The sequence below is a fragment of the Pleurodeles waltl genome, unplaced genomic scaffold, assembly GCF_031143425.1.
Source record: "Pleurodeles waltl isolate 20211129_DDA unplaced genomic scaffold, aPleWal1.hap1.20221129 scaffold_39, whole genome shotgun sequence".
Classification (NCBI taxonomy): Eukaryota; Metazoa; Chordata; class Amphibia; order Caudata; family Salamandridae; genus Pleurodeles; species Pleurodeles waltl.
In genome coordinates this window covers 1,164,710-1,177,130 of record NW_027150097.1, presented here as the reverse complement: position 1 = coordinate 1,177,130, position 12,421 = coordinate 1,164,710, and the positions used below count along the sequence as shown (strand labels likewise).

General features: G+C 47.5%; 1 non-coding gene across 1 annotated transcript; it reads left to right on the top strand.

Annotated features, from left to right (window-relative positions):
- Positions 1 to 774: 774 nt before the first annotated feature.
- TRNAQ-CUG (transfer RNA glutamine (anticodon CUG)) lies at positions 775 to 846 on the top strand. Its single transcript has one exon. It is a non-coding gene; the product is annotated as a tRNA-Gln (tRNA).
- The last annotated feature ends 11,575 nt before the right edge of the window (positions 847 to 12,421 follow it).

Here is a 12,421-nt window from a genome sequence, read left to right as displayed (position 1 = left end):
GTTCCATCAGGTCAAAGGGTCAATGTCGGCTTCTGGCCGGATGCAGTGGACATTTTGCTATTTGATTTTACATCCGGGTGGTTTGCAAACCTCTGAAACACTATTATCTCCTGATTCTACAGCGCTCGTGGTCTAGCGGTTAGGATTCCTGGTTTTCACCCAGGCGGCCCGGGTTCGACTCCCGGTATGGGAAGGACACATTTTTATTGTATCCGGACATTTTCTTCCTCCTTAATTCCACCGCAGCTCGTGCAGAGGTCACATATTTCTCCTGCTTCTTCCGTCTCTTCACCGAGAGGAGTTCACCGACCCCTCCAGGTCTCACCTGCCCCTCGCTGCGGGGCTTCTGAGTAACTTCACAAGAGGAACCGGACGATTCTGTTCAAACCCGCGCTTTATTCTCCTGTAAAATGTGCACATTACATGTTCTGCTCGCTCCACATGGGGAGAGAGCGGGGGTTTTACTGAAGCTTGTGAAGGAAAGGGCCCGTTTCATTCCTTTCACAAGACGCTTCATAAGGCTTCTAAGCGCTAGAAGTGTGGGGCAAATTAAAGGATCTGAGTCAGCGAACGTGACTTCTATGCGCCCTTTAACAACAATCCAGGCTGCAGCTCTGGGAGTTTGTGTATTTCCTTGTTAAAGATCACTTTTTACATATACCTCGAGATTTGTATTAAATGTAAAAGTAGAAGGACTTGTAGTGAAAGAAAAAACAAATAGGTCGCTACAGCTCACCCCACCCACCCCCAGTCTTGTCACTCGCAGTGTCATCCGGTTCCATGGTGTAATGGTTAGCACTCTGGACTCTGAATCCAACCATCTGAGTTCAAATCTCGGTGGGACCTGAAAGTTTTGCCCACTTTACAAACTGTAATAATTTGTCACAGTTATTAACAGGATGGTGAATTAAAGTGCCCACGTTCCCTTCTCCTATTTTATAATCGCAGAGACACAGAAGAGATGATCTGTGCATTAGAAGAAGGCCCCAGACACCTTCACCAGCTCCCACAACAGCAGTGAAGATATTCACTACTGATACATCCTCTGCAGGGAGGAGTCACAAACCCGCTGACAATCTTTCTGAACACAAAACACTTCAATTCAGTGACCTGCGCCGTACTCACACGACGGTGATAAGACGCCTTTTTGTGGTTACCGCCGCTTTGTAAATATGGATCCTTCACACATCACAGCGTGAAAGGGGCGTGAAAAAGGTGTTGCTGTGGATTTTCTACACCAAGACCCATTGCATTTTGACGCTGCACAGATTTACCAGAAATCTTAAAACTGACGCAGCGCCAAAAACTAACCCCACCCCAGGGATGGCGTTAGAATGGCGCAACATGAAGAAATACTTGTATTTCTCCTCATTTTTGCTTGTCCTTTGTGTGCTGGATTCTGCGGCACACATAGAGCAAAATGCCATCAGTGATTGTTTATGTGCAGGAAGGGACACCTTTCTGCACATAAACCATCATTCCCTGCAACGCAGGCGCCCTTACCCTCTGTTGCAAGCATGCGTGCGTTGGCGATAGGCAGCAACTTTTAGCACCACACTAGGGGAACCACAGGAGTGCCCGCATTTTCGTAAATATGTCTCATCCCTGCGTTTCTGAAGTGGTGCAGTGCTGCCAATTTTGGTGCACAGACGCACTGCACCACTTTCTTGTCAATGAGTCCCTAAGTGAGCAAAAACACAGGGCGTCATTCACAAGTGGCCTGCGCCACCTGTGCGTCATGTTTTTTGATTCACTGGCAGGCCAGGCTGCAGGGTCATATCTTCAAGGCCGTGCAAAGCCACTTTGCATGGCTTTACATGGCCTTGTAGATACGGGCCCCTTTCACGCATTACTCTACGTGAAAGGAGCGCTCCATGGGTGTTGCTGCGGGTGTTCCCATGCAACACCAATGGAATCTGACGCGTTCCCAGATTTGCAAGTCTGAGAATGCATCAGAATCCTACGCCACCTCAGGGTTGGCATAAGGGTGGTGCAACGGGGAGAAATAACATTATTTCACCCTGTTTCTTCCTCTTTCTATGTGTGCTGCATCCTGAAGCACACATTGAATGAAGGAAAATGTCTCACATGATTGTTTTTGTGCAGGAAGGTGTCCACTCCTGCAGAAAAACAATCATCCCACAATGCAGGTACCCTTGCACCATGGTGCGAGGATGCTGCGTTGGCGCATGGCAGCAATTTGTGCGCCAGCTCTGTCGACAAGGACAGGAATGCGCTATATCTTGTAGATACAACGCATTCCTGCCCTTTTGTTGTGATGCAGGACAGCACAGCAAAATGCTTGCGACGCTGCCCTGTGCCAAAACTTTGTAAATGAGGCCCACAGTATTTTGTAAAATAACCAACATTTTTCAATACATTTAAAGAAGAGGAACAGCGTGATTGTGTGTGTGTAAAATTCCTGGTGAAATCCTCACTACACTCGACTGAAGGCACCTGCACCCAACTATTTATCAGAAAAGAAATTTATTAGACTGGTGTAACACCCAAAACATCATCCTTTAATCTACACCCCTGAGTAACTTCACTATTTGTTCTCCGACCACGTCTGGATGCTGACTGCAATTTGATGCAAATTGTATAAGATACATTTATTAGTCAAGGACAACATAAATGAGCTGCAGGGTTTAGAAGAGCCTCCAGCATCTTGGTGATGTCACTGTGCGTCATAGCTCTACTTATCAGCTGGGACCAGGGCCATAACCATGGAGAGGAAGAGGCAGCCCTTGTATTGTCTAAAACACACACAACATAAGTTATTTGTTAATGGCAGAGTCTTGTGAAAACAGCCTTAATTTAAATCAACTGTATTCACCTTGGATTGCATATAAAGCACACACAAAGGCGAGACAAGGACAGCCCATCGCTGTAGTGTGGGTTTCCCCCTTTTAAAAGGTTTGCTATGTTGCAGGTCTAGACTGTTATACCTAACAGCCTTAGGGGTGGTCACCCCCCAACTTTTTGCCTGCCTCCCTCCCTTTTTCTGACACTGTTTTTGCTGGCTTTAGGACTCTGTGCACTTTACCACTGCTAACCAGTGCATACGTGTATGTGCTCTCTCCCCCACACATAGTAACATTGGTTCCTATGAGACCAGGAAGCAGTGTCTCCAGTCATGGCCCGAGCGCAGAGGAAAGAAGGGAGTAGAGAGCATTCTAGCGAGATTAAAATTAGATGCAAAGGAGAGGAGAGCTGAGGCTGAAAGAGCCTTGGCTGAAATGTGGAGGGAGATGACATTGATAAGTGTTTTTTTGTTTATGAAGTTGCACTGAGGGCACATGGGTTCCTGAAGAGCACTGGTGGGTGGGCCTGTGGAAACTGACTGATCACAGGAAGCTTTCTGGGGAGGCGGATCTCTAAGCTAGCACCAGAGTGTCCAAAAAGGTGTCGGGGTGGGTGCACCCACAAAGGTGGTCAGGGTTCCCAACAGAAGCAAGAGGGGGAAAAAAACTTAAAAATAAGGAGTTCTCTAAAGGCCCCCGAAATAATTACCAAGGCAATAGTGGTAACCAGTCCCAGTCTGATCCTAAGAAGAAAGGGTTCTTTGATCATAAGACAGGGAGGTGGGTACCCCAATGTGCAGGGGGCTCCAAGTATGTCCACTCAAAGGGTGACTCTAAATGTACAAAGAGGGCACAGCCCCCAATGGTGGGCAGACACATGGGTTGGTTAGTGTAGCGCCCAGGGAGGAGGTAGTCCCAGTTAGCTTTGGGGAGCAGGCAGAGGTAGCCCTAGTGTCCCTAGGAGATACAGAAATAGTGCCAAATGCCCACATGCCTGCCAATACTCCTAAGTATAGTCAGTGGGTCACCATTAATGGCCAGCAGGTGGAAGCTCTGCATGACACAGGAGCCAGCATGACCACTGTCAGGGGTCAGCTGCTGTCAGCAGAGCAGATCCTACTGAAAAAATTCCACTAAGTCAAAGTCGCCATCAATCGCGAGAGCCATCCACAGGTAGCTCTGGTTCCCTTTCAGTGGTGGGGGTCACTGGTACTCGGAAAGTAGCTGTAAGTCCTGCCTTGCCTGTAGATTGTCTGTTAGGCAATGACCTAGAGTACACTGCCTGGAGGGACGTAGAACTCAAGTCTCACTTGGAGATGATGGGATTGCCTGAGTGGTTCTGCATGACCACACAGTCCATGGCTGCCTGGGAAGGGAGTCAAAGGTGTCTGGAGCCTAGAAGAATGGCCCAGACAGCTGCAAAGGAGAGGGTCAGGGGGCATGGGAAACCAGCCCCTGAGGTTCCCACAGTGATGTTTATGGGGTCCCTGAGGAAGAGGCCCCTCAGCCAGCTGGGGGAAACATTGCCACCCTTGGTGACTTGCCTGAGCTTGCTGGTTGGCAAGTTGAGGGTGGGCCCACCAGGGAGAAATTCAGCAAAACGCCAAAGGAGTGTCCCACTCTTGAGGGATTGAGGCGACAGCCCTTAGCCATGCAGCAGGTGAAGCCTTTGGGGCTCACCTAATATATTGGAAGAAAGATCTCCTATATAGTGAGCCTAAGGCTCTGGGTACTAGGCAGTACATGTGCTGCTGGTTCCCCAGTGTTACCAGGCATTTCTACTTAGTTTGGTTCAAGATATACCCCTGGTAGGACATCTAGGGCAAGACAAGACCTTTGCCAGTCTTGTCACCCACTTTTATTGGCCCTGAATTAAGACAGCCTCAGATACATTATGTAGGTCCTGTCCCACCTGCCAGGCCAGTGGGAAGTCAGGGAAAAAGCTGAAGGCCCCCCTATCCCACTTTCTTTAGTTCGCACTCCCTTTGAAAGGGTGGGCATCAATGTCATTGGTCCATTGGACCCCAAGACAGCCTAGGTAACAGGTTCTTCCTGGTCTTGGTGGACCATGCCACACACTACCCAGAGGGAATTTCTCTGAGGATAGTGACTGCACCTTTGGTGACCAGAGCTTTGATGGGGACCTTTACCCGTGTAGGGTTCCCCAAAGAGATACTGTATGTGTCTGACAAAGGCACTAACTTCATGTCTGCATACATGAAGACCATGTGGGATGCGTGTGGTGTAACTTATAAGTTCACCACACATTATCAACCTCAATCCAATGATCTAGTTGAGAGATTCAACAAGACCTTGAAGGGCATGATTACAGGACTACCTGAGGCCATGAGGCACAAGTGGGATGTCCTCTTGCCATGCTTTCTCTTTGTTTACAAAGAGGTGCCCCAGAAAGGGGTGGGGTTCAGTCCCTTTGAAGTTCTCTATGGCTACCCTGTTAGTGGGCCCCTAAGCATTGTCAGGGAGGGGTGGGAGAAAGCTCCCAGGAAACCCCCCCCCCAGGGGGTGGAGTTACATGTTGGCCTTCCACAACCAGATGAACTGCTTCTGGAAAAAGGCAAAAGCAACCTTGAGGCCAGTCAAGTGGTAATGAAATGCTGATATGACCAGAAGGCCACTCTGGTGGAGTTTAAACCTGGTGACAAGATATGGGTCATGGAACCAGTAGAGCCCAGGACTCTCCAGGATCGCTGGACTGGCCCATACAAAGTAAAGGAGCATAAGGGGGAAGGCCACTTACCTAGTGGACCTCCAGACCCCTAGAAGCCCCCTAAGGGTGTTCCATGTAAACAGACTAAAGGCTCACTTTGAGAGGTCTGAAGTCAGCAGCCTCCTTGTGACAGATGAGGGTGTGCAGGAGGAGAGTGAACTCCCTGACCTCCTCTCTGCACAAGAAAGTGATAGGTCAGTGGAGGGTGTCAACCTCTCTGACTCCCTAACCCTAGACCAGCGGGGTGACTGTTTACCAATTACTGGAACAGTTCTCCTCTCTGTTTTCTCTCACCCCTGGACTCACCCATCTATGTTTCCATGATGTTGACACAGGAGACAGTACCACTGTAAAGAACAATATTTACAGATTTTCAGACAAGTTGAAAGCCAGCATCAAGGAGGAAGTTGCCAAGATGCTAGCCTTAGGGATGATTGAAACCTCTAATAATCTGTAGCCCAGCTCCGTGGTGCTGGTACCTAAGGCTAACAGATCGGGCACCAAACCAGAACTTTAGTTCTGTGTTGACTACTGAGGTCTCAACTCCGTCACTAAGACTGATGCACATCCCATCCCCAGAGCTGATGAGCTTATTGACAGGCTAGGTGCTGTCAAATTCCTCAGTACATTTGATTTAACATCAGGGTACTGGCAGATCACCTTGACTGAGGGGCAAAAGAGAGGTCACCATTCTCAACCCCTGAGGGACATTACCTATTCTGGGTGATGCACTTTGGCTTAAAGAATGCCCCTGCTATCTTCCAACAGTTGGTCAACAGGGTCCTGGCTGATAAGGAAGCATTATGTGCCGCTTACCTTGATGACATTGCTGTCTACAGTGCCAGCTGGGAGGAACACCTGCTTCACCTCCAAGAGGTGCTCCAAGCCCTGCAACAGGCAGGACTGACAATTAAGCCCAGTAAGTACCAGATTCGGCAGGGTTCCATGGTTTACTTGGGGCACCTTGTAGATGGTTGCAAGGTGCAGCCCCTCCAGCTCAAGATTGATACAATTTTGGCCTGACAACCACCTAAAACTCAACTGAAGTGAGGGCCTTCCTAGTTCTCACTGGTTACTACCACAACTTTGTTAAGGGATATAGCACCGTGTGGCCTCCTTAACTGAGCTGACTTCCAAAAAGCAGTCCAGGTTGGCGATCTGGACAGAGCTTGTCAGAAAGCCTTTGATTCTCTGAAGGAAGCCATGTCCACAGTACCTGTGCTCATGGCCCCTGATTACTCCAAGGAATTCATAGTGCAGATGGATGCTTCAGAGCATGGCATAGGGTCAGTTTTAGCACAGCTGAATGGGGAGGGCCTAGACCAACCACTAGCCTTAATTAGTAGGAGGTTACTTCCTTTGTTACAGAGGTGGAGTGCCATTGAAAGAAAAGCATTTGCTGTGGTCTGGGCACTGAAGAAGCTGAAACAATACCTGCCTGGGACTCACTTCCGGGTTCAGACAGACCACAGGCCCCTGAAATGGCTCATGCAGATAGGGGGTGAAAATCCTAAATGCTTGAGGTGGTCTATCTCCCTACAGGGAATGAACTTTACGGTGGAGCATCACCCGGGGACTGACCACACCAATGCTGATGGTCTCTCCAGATTCTTCTGCCTTAGTGATGAGATCTCCCAAGGGGTTGGGTAGCTCTCCCCACTTTCAGCTTGGGGGACATTTGTTAGACCTGACAGCCTTAGGGTGGCTATCCCCCATCTTTTTGCCTGCCTCCCTCCACTTTTCTGACACTGTTTTTGCTGGCTTTAGGACTCTGCACACTTTACCACTGGTAACTAGAGCTAAAGTGCATGTGCTCTCTCCCCTAAACATGGTAACATTACTTCCTACTCAATTGGCATATTTAATTTACTTGTAAGGCCCTAGTAAAGTGCCCTACATGTGCTTAGGGCCTGTAAATTAAAGGCTACTAGAGGGCATGCCGCACTGCTTCTGCCACCCACATAAGTAGCCCCTTAACCATGTCTCAGGCCGGCCATTTCAAGGTCTGTGTGTGCAGTTTTACTGTCACTTTGACTTGGCATTTAAAACTACTTGCCAAGCCTTAAACCCCCCTTTTTCTACATATAAGTCACCCTTAAGGTAGGTGCTTGCTAACCCATAAACAGGTTGTTATGCAAGTAAAAAGCAGGACATGTACCTATGTGTTTTACATGTCCTGATAGGGGAGAACTCGCAAAGCCGTTTTCCACTATTGTGAGGCTTACTCCTCTCACAGAGAAGCATTAGAACTGCCCTCATATACTTTTCAGTGGTAGATTCTAATCTGGAAGGAGTGGCCAGGTCATATTTGTATGGCCAGAATGGTAATAGAAAATCCTGCTTACTAGTGAGGTTGGATTTAATTTTACTATTTTGGAAATGGCACTTTTAGGAAGTGGGGATTTCTCTGCACGTACTGCCACCTGTGCCTTACCGCCTGTCCCCAATCCATGTCTGGTCTGTGCTGGGTGACAGCTCCCCCTGTGCATTCCACCCAGACAACCACAAACACAGGACACTCAGTCACATCTTCATTCATCTGCATACTAAATTGGTCTTCCTGGGCACGAAGGGTGGAGGGGATCACACTTTAATTTCAAAGGCCAGTGGCCTGCCCTCACACAAAGGACTGACAACCACCCCCCCCCCCCCAAGGGACCCTGGCAGACAAGAATGGGCTGAAAGGGGAATTTGTGTAATTCATCACCACTCTTTGCAGTTTCCCCCACTTCAAAGGCATGTTTGGGTATATAAACTGGGTCTCTGACCCCACCAAACAAGACACTTCTGGATCTACTCCTGAACTCTGTCAGAAAACCTGCCTGACTGCCCAAAGGACTCATTTGGACTGATTTGCTGAGAAGGACTGCTGCCCTGCTGCCTGCTGACCTCTGACTGTTCTGGAAGGACTCTGCCTTCCGCAAAAGTGCTCTCTAAGGGCTTTGATTAAGCTTGCCTTCTGTTCTGAAGTCTCAAGGACAGCAAAGACATCATCTACTGGCTTTTAGCTAGCTTTCCAACTTCAGCGACGCCTGGAACGACTTCAGCGACACCAGCACCAATGCCGTAGCCTACTCCCACTCCATGGACATCGCTGCATGCAACAACTGCGGCCTTCAACGCAAGTCTGATGTTTCTGAGACACCGCTGACATCACTCAAGGTCATCGCCACACTACGAAGTCAACACTTCACTTCTTGACCAACTGGATTCACCAACCCCGCCGGGTCACAAGGATTCAACACATCGCCACTGACGCTGCACCACCTCCCCCTTCCTCCTGTGGAACCGACACCTAGCCTCCAGCTGCCTCGCAGTGCGGAACCAATGCCTCATCTCCCCGGATGCCTTAAAGGACTGACACTGCAGCGGCCCCAGCAACACCTCAACTCCCCAACTCCATGCAACGTCTTTGTTTGTTTGTTTTCAAAAGGTACTCTACCTGGGGGTCAATGTGATTCCATGACCGGCACCTGTGGCATCAGATTATTGTGAGCGACTCAGTAAACGATGCCATGATAGCCCCAGTTGGAGCTATTGTGTTTCTAAGCACTTTAGTTGTATTTATTCTGTAAAACGTCATAACTTTGCTGGTATGTATTGGATTTTCATAGTTTCAGAAGTATTTTATTCAGATAAATATTGTCTATTTTTCGAAACCTGTGTGGTGTATTTTTGTGGTGTTTTCACTGTGTTATTGGATAAGTTCTGAACAAATACTTTACACATTGCCTTCTAAGTTAAGCCTGACTGCCCAGTGCCGAGGTACCGGAGGGTGAGCACAGGATAATTTGCACTGTGTGCGATTTACCCTGACTAGGATTGTGGTCCCTATTTGGACAAGGGTGTATACCTATGTCAATTGGAGAGACCATTTCTAACATAGACCATAATCCTTTCATCTCTGCTGCATTTCTTACGGTTTATAGGCAGCAGGATCTGTGAAGACCTCTGATGTGCAAGTGAGAACACACATTTGTCCGGAGAAAACAAAAAGAAGGGAGATGGGGGCATTGTTTAGAATAAAGAACATTCACACAACCATATGGTTGCATTGTTTGGTCCTTAATAAATCACATTATCGCATTATCCCCATCTATATTAATTCTTAGATCCAAAAGAAAAAAATCAAGACTGGAATACAAACTGGATGGAGCGGGTTCCTCTTCGACAGGTTCAGAGTGCAGAGTGTCCCCTTCAGTCTCCTCTTCTGCCTCCTACAGACATTCCTTCTGCTGGAGACAGCAGTGTCTGTGGGGTCTGAGCCCAGACTCAGCTCTACACGTGCTGTAAAGGCCTGGCCGTGCCAGTCCCAGTTCCATCCCCCAGACAGTAAGAGCACAGAGTGGGGTAGATTTGCTGTCTGGAACTAGTACTTCCGGGCCCGGTAATCCTGTGAAACTCCAACCGATATTTGTAATGAAAGCCACAGAGTTCTGACAATGAGGCTGTTATGAATAACTTTATACATAAATGAAGCATTTACATTACTTCCTACAAGTATCAGTTATAAACACCAAGGACTGCACAGTTTTGGCTTCTTCACCCTCCTTACATTCCTGCAGAGGTGTGACACCCACTGATGGGAGCTGAGGAAAGCACCTTTTGTTTGGTTGATGCCCTCATTCCGACACCATACCTTGCCCTCTAAGTGGCAAGGGTATGCCCAGACGTGGGTCCCGTGCTCACTGTGCCACCACACTGGGAAAGGAGTGTCCACTCATATCTGGGCCAAAAACAGTAGGCCCTTTTTTATGGGTGTCGGCGTACGGCAGCGCCGCAAGTCTTCTTGCTGTGCTGCCCTGCACCAATGTGAAAGGGCAGGAATGCATCATATTTATGAAATCTGGTGCATTCCTGTCCTTTCCCACTGCTGTGGCACACAATTGGCTGCCTAGTGCCAGCACAGACACCGTTGCACCATGGCACAAGGGTGTCTGCATTGCATGCAGGATTGTTTTGTGCAGGAAGGGGCACCTTCCTGCACAAAAACAGTCCAGAAAAAGAGGAAAAAACAAGGAGAAATGAAAATATTTCTGCACATTACGAATGCTCTGCGGAGGTGTAAGATTTTAGCGCCACCCGGTTTTATATTTTGGCGTCAAAATCCATGAGTGTTGCATGGGAAAACCCACTGCAACGCCCATGGAACGCCTCCCTGGTTCATCCTGCATTACTTTGTCTTACTTCATATCTATGAGGCCAAGCAAAGCGGGTGTGCGTGGCTTCATAGATATGTTTGAGAGGCTCGTGCAACCGCAGCGTCCAAAAATGTGCAGCTCCGCAGAGCAAGCCTCTCATAAATATGCCCCTGAAAGCTTCTGCACTGAAGCCTTCTCCGTGCACATCCTGGGAGGGTGTGAATTCAGTCATGGATTTCAGTACTTGGAAGCTTCCTCATACAAGATGGAAACCGGCCCTCAGTGTTTCAAAACTGGAACTGGGAGCAACTTTAGGCACCAGACACCGCTTCAGCCGCATCTTCCGCTCTCAATGGATGTGGAGCGGCCACTTTTTTGTGCGGCTTTTTTTTTTTGCAGCCAGGCCATGCATGCCAATGACCCCGATTCAAGCGGGAGACACAGTTTTTGAAGCCAAAAATGGCTTTATTTTGTCAGTCTCCCACCTGAAATTGTTTCTGCTTCAATGGATGTCAATAAGGGACATACTTTGCCTCGATTATTGTTTTAAAAATCTCCCACTTAAGTTAGCCCCCTGACATTATAGCGCTTTACATGAGGAGCAGGTTACATTTCAATTTTTTGTGGCAAACGGTTTTGTCATCACCATTCATGTGTTGGGTAGTTACCAACAAAGTACAGAAATAAAACAAATACATGTTTTTATTTTTTCTCCATTAACACTTTATTAAAGGCTTTCTTTGACACAATACTTTTCTGTCAGTTTTGTCTCCTTGTGAATTATCCACGTGGAGTCAGGTCCATCCACACTCTGCATGTTACAGAGAGGTGTCTGGACAGACACAGGAAGTATACAACACCTGTGTGTAGCATCACGTGCCCCCAGCACCTCCTATAGAATAATGTATAGATTTCCCCGGGCCTCAGAGACCACAAGAAGAGACCGGTCATCTGAGAGATATAAATGGCTTCACTGCTCAATGACCAGAATAACTTAAAACATATCATTAAGTAGATGTCCTACCGAGATTTGAATTCGGATCGCTGGAATCACAGTGCTAATCATAACACCATGGGACCATCAGACCTAGTCTTAGATGCTCTCTCATCTTGTAAGGCGTATGATGCAGTGTATGTAGACACATCTTTTTTTTTCTTGTCAGTGTATTTTATAACACACAGTAAACACAGCCAGTGCTTGAAATTAAAAAAAGAAAGTGCAGGTGCTCTGTGCCAGAGTGCCTGCTTGTGTCTGAGATGTGCCGGTGCTCTCCCTCTCAAAATGAAGAAGTGCCGGTACTCGGTACAAGACAGTACCAGCTCATTTAAAGCACCGAACACAGCACAAATAGAGAGATGTACTTTATAAATAAAGTTTTTTGAACACACAATGAACCTACGACATTTGATGCTTTAAAATGTCCCTTTAGCACATTTCTTTAACTAGGCTCAAGAAATGGTGCAATAATGAGAAACTGTGGACACAGCAAACAGCAGCTGCATCCTACTAATGAGATAAAACACAAACTTGGTAAGTCCTAAACTTGTAGCAAGCAAGACAGCAGGTGATTATTGTACTAAAACACACACTGAAACTGCACCATACAAGCACGGGCTGTCAGGCCACAGTAAACTGGCGCTTTCGTTTTAACACCCCGAGTTACTTTTGTCATCTGTACTCTTTGTTATGTAATAAAAGACAAACAAGGAATAACCCTTCATAGTATTAATATGATTTATGTAATTAA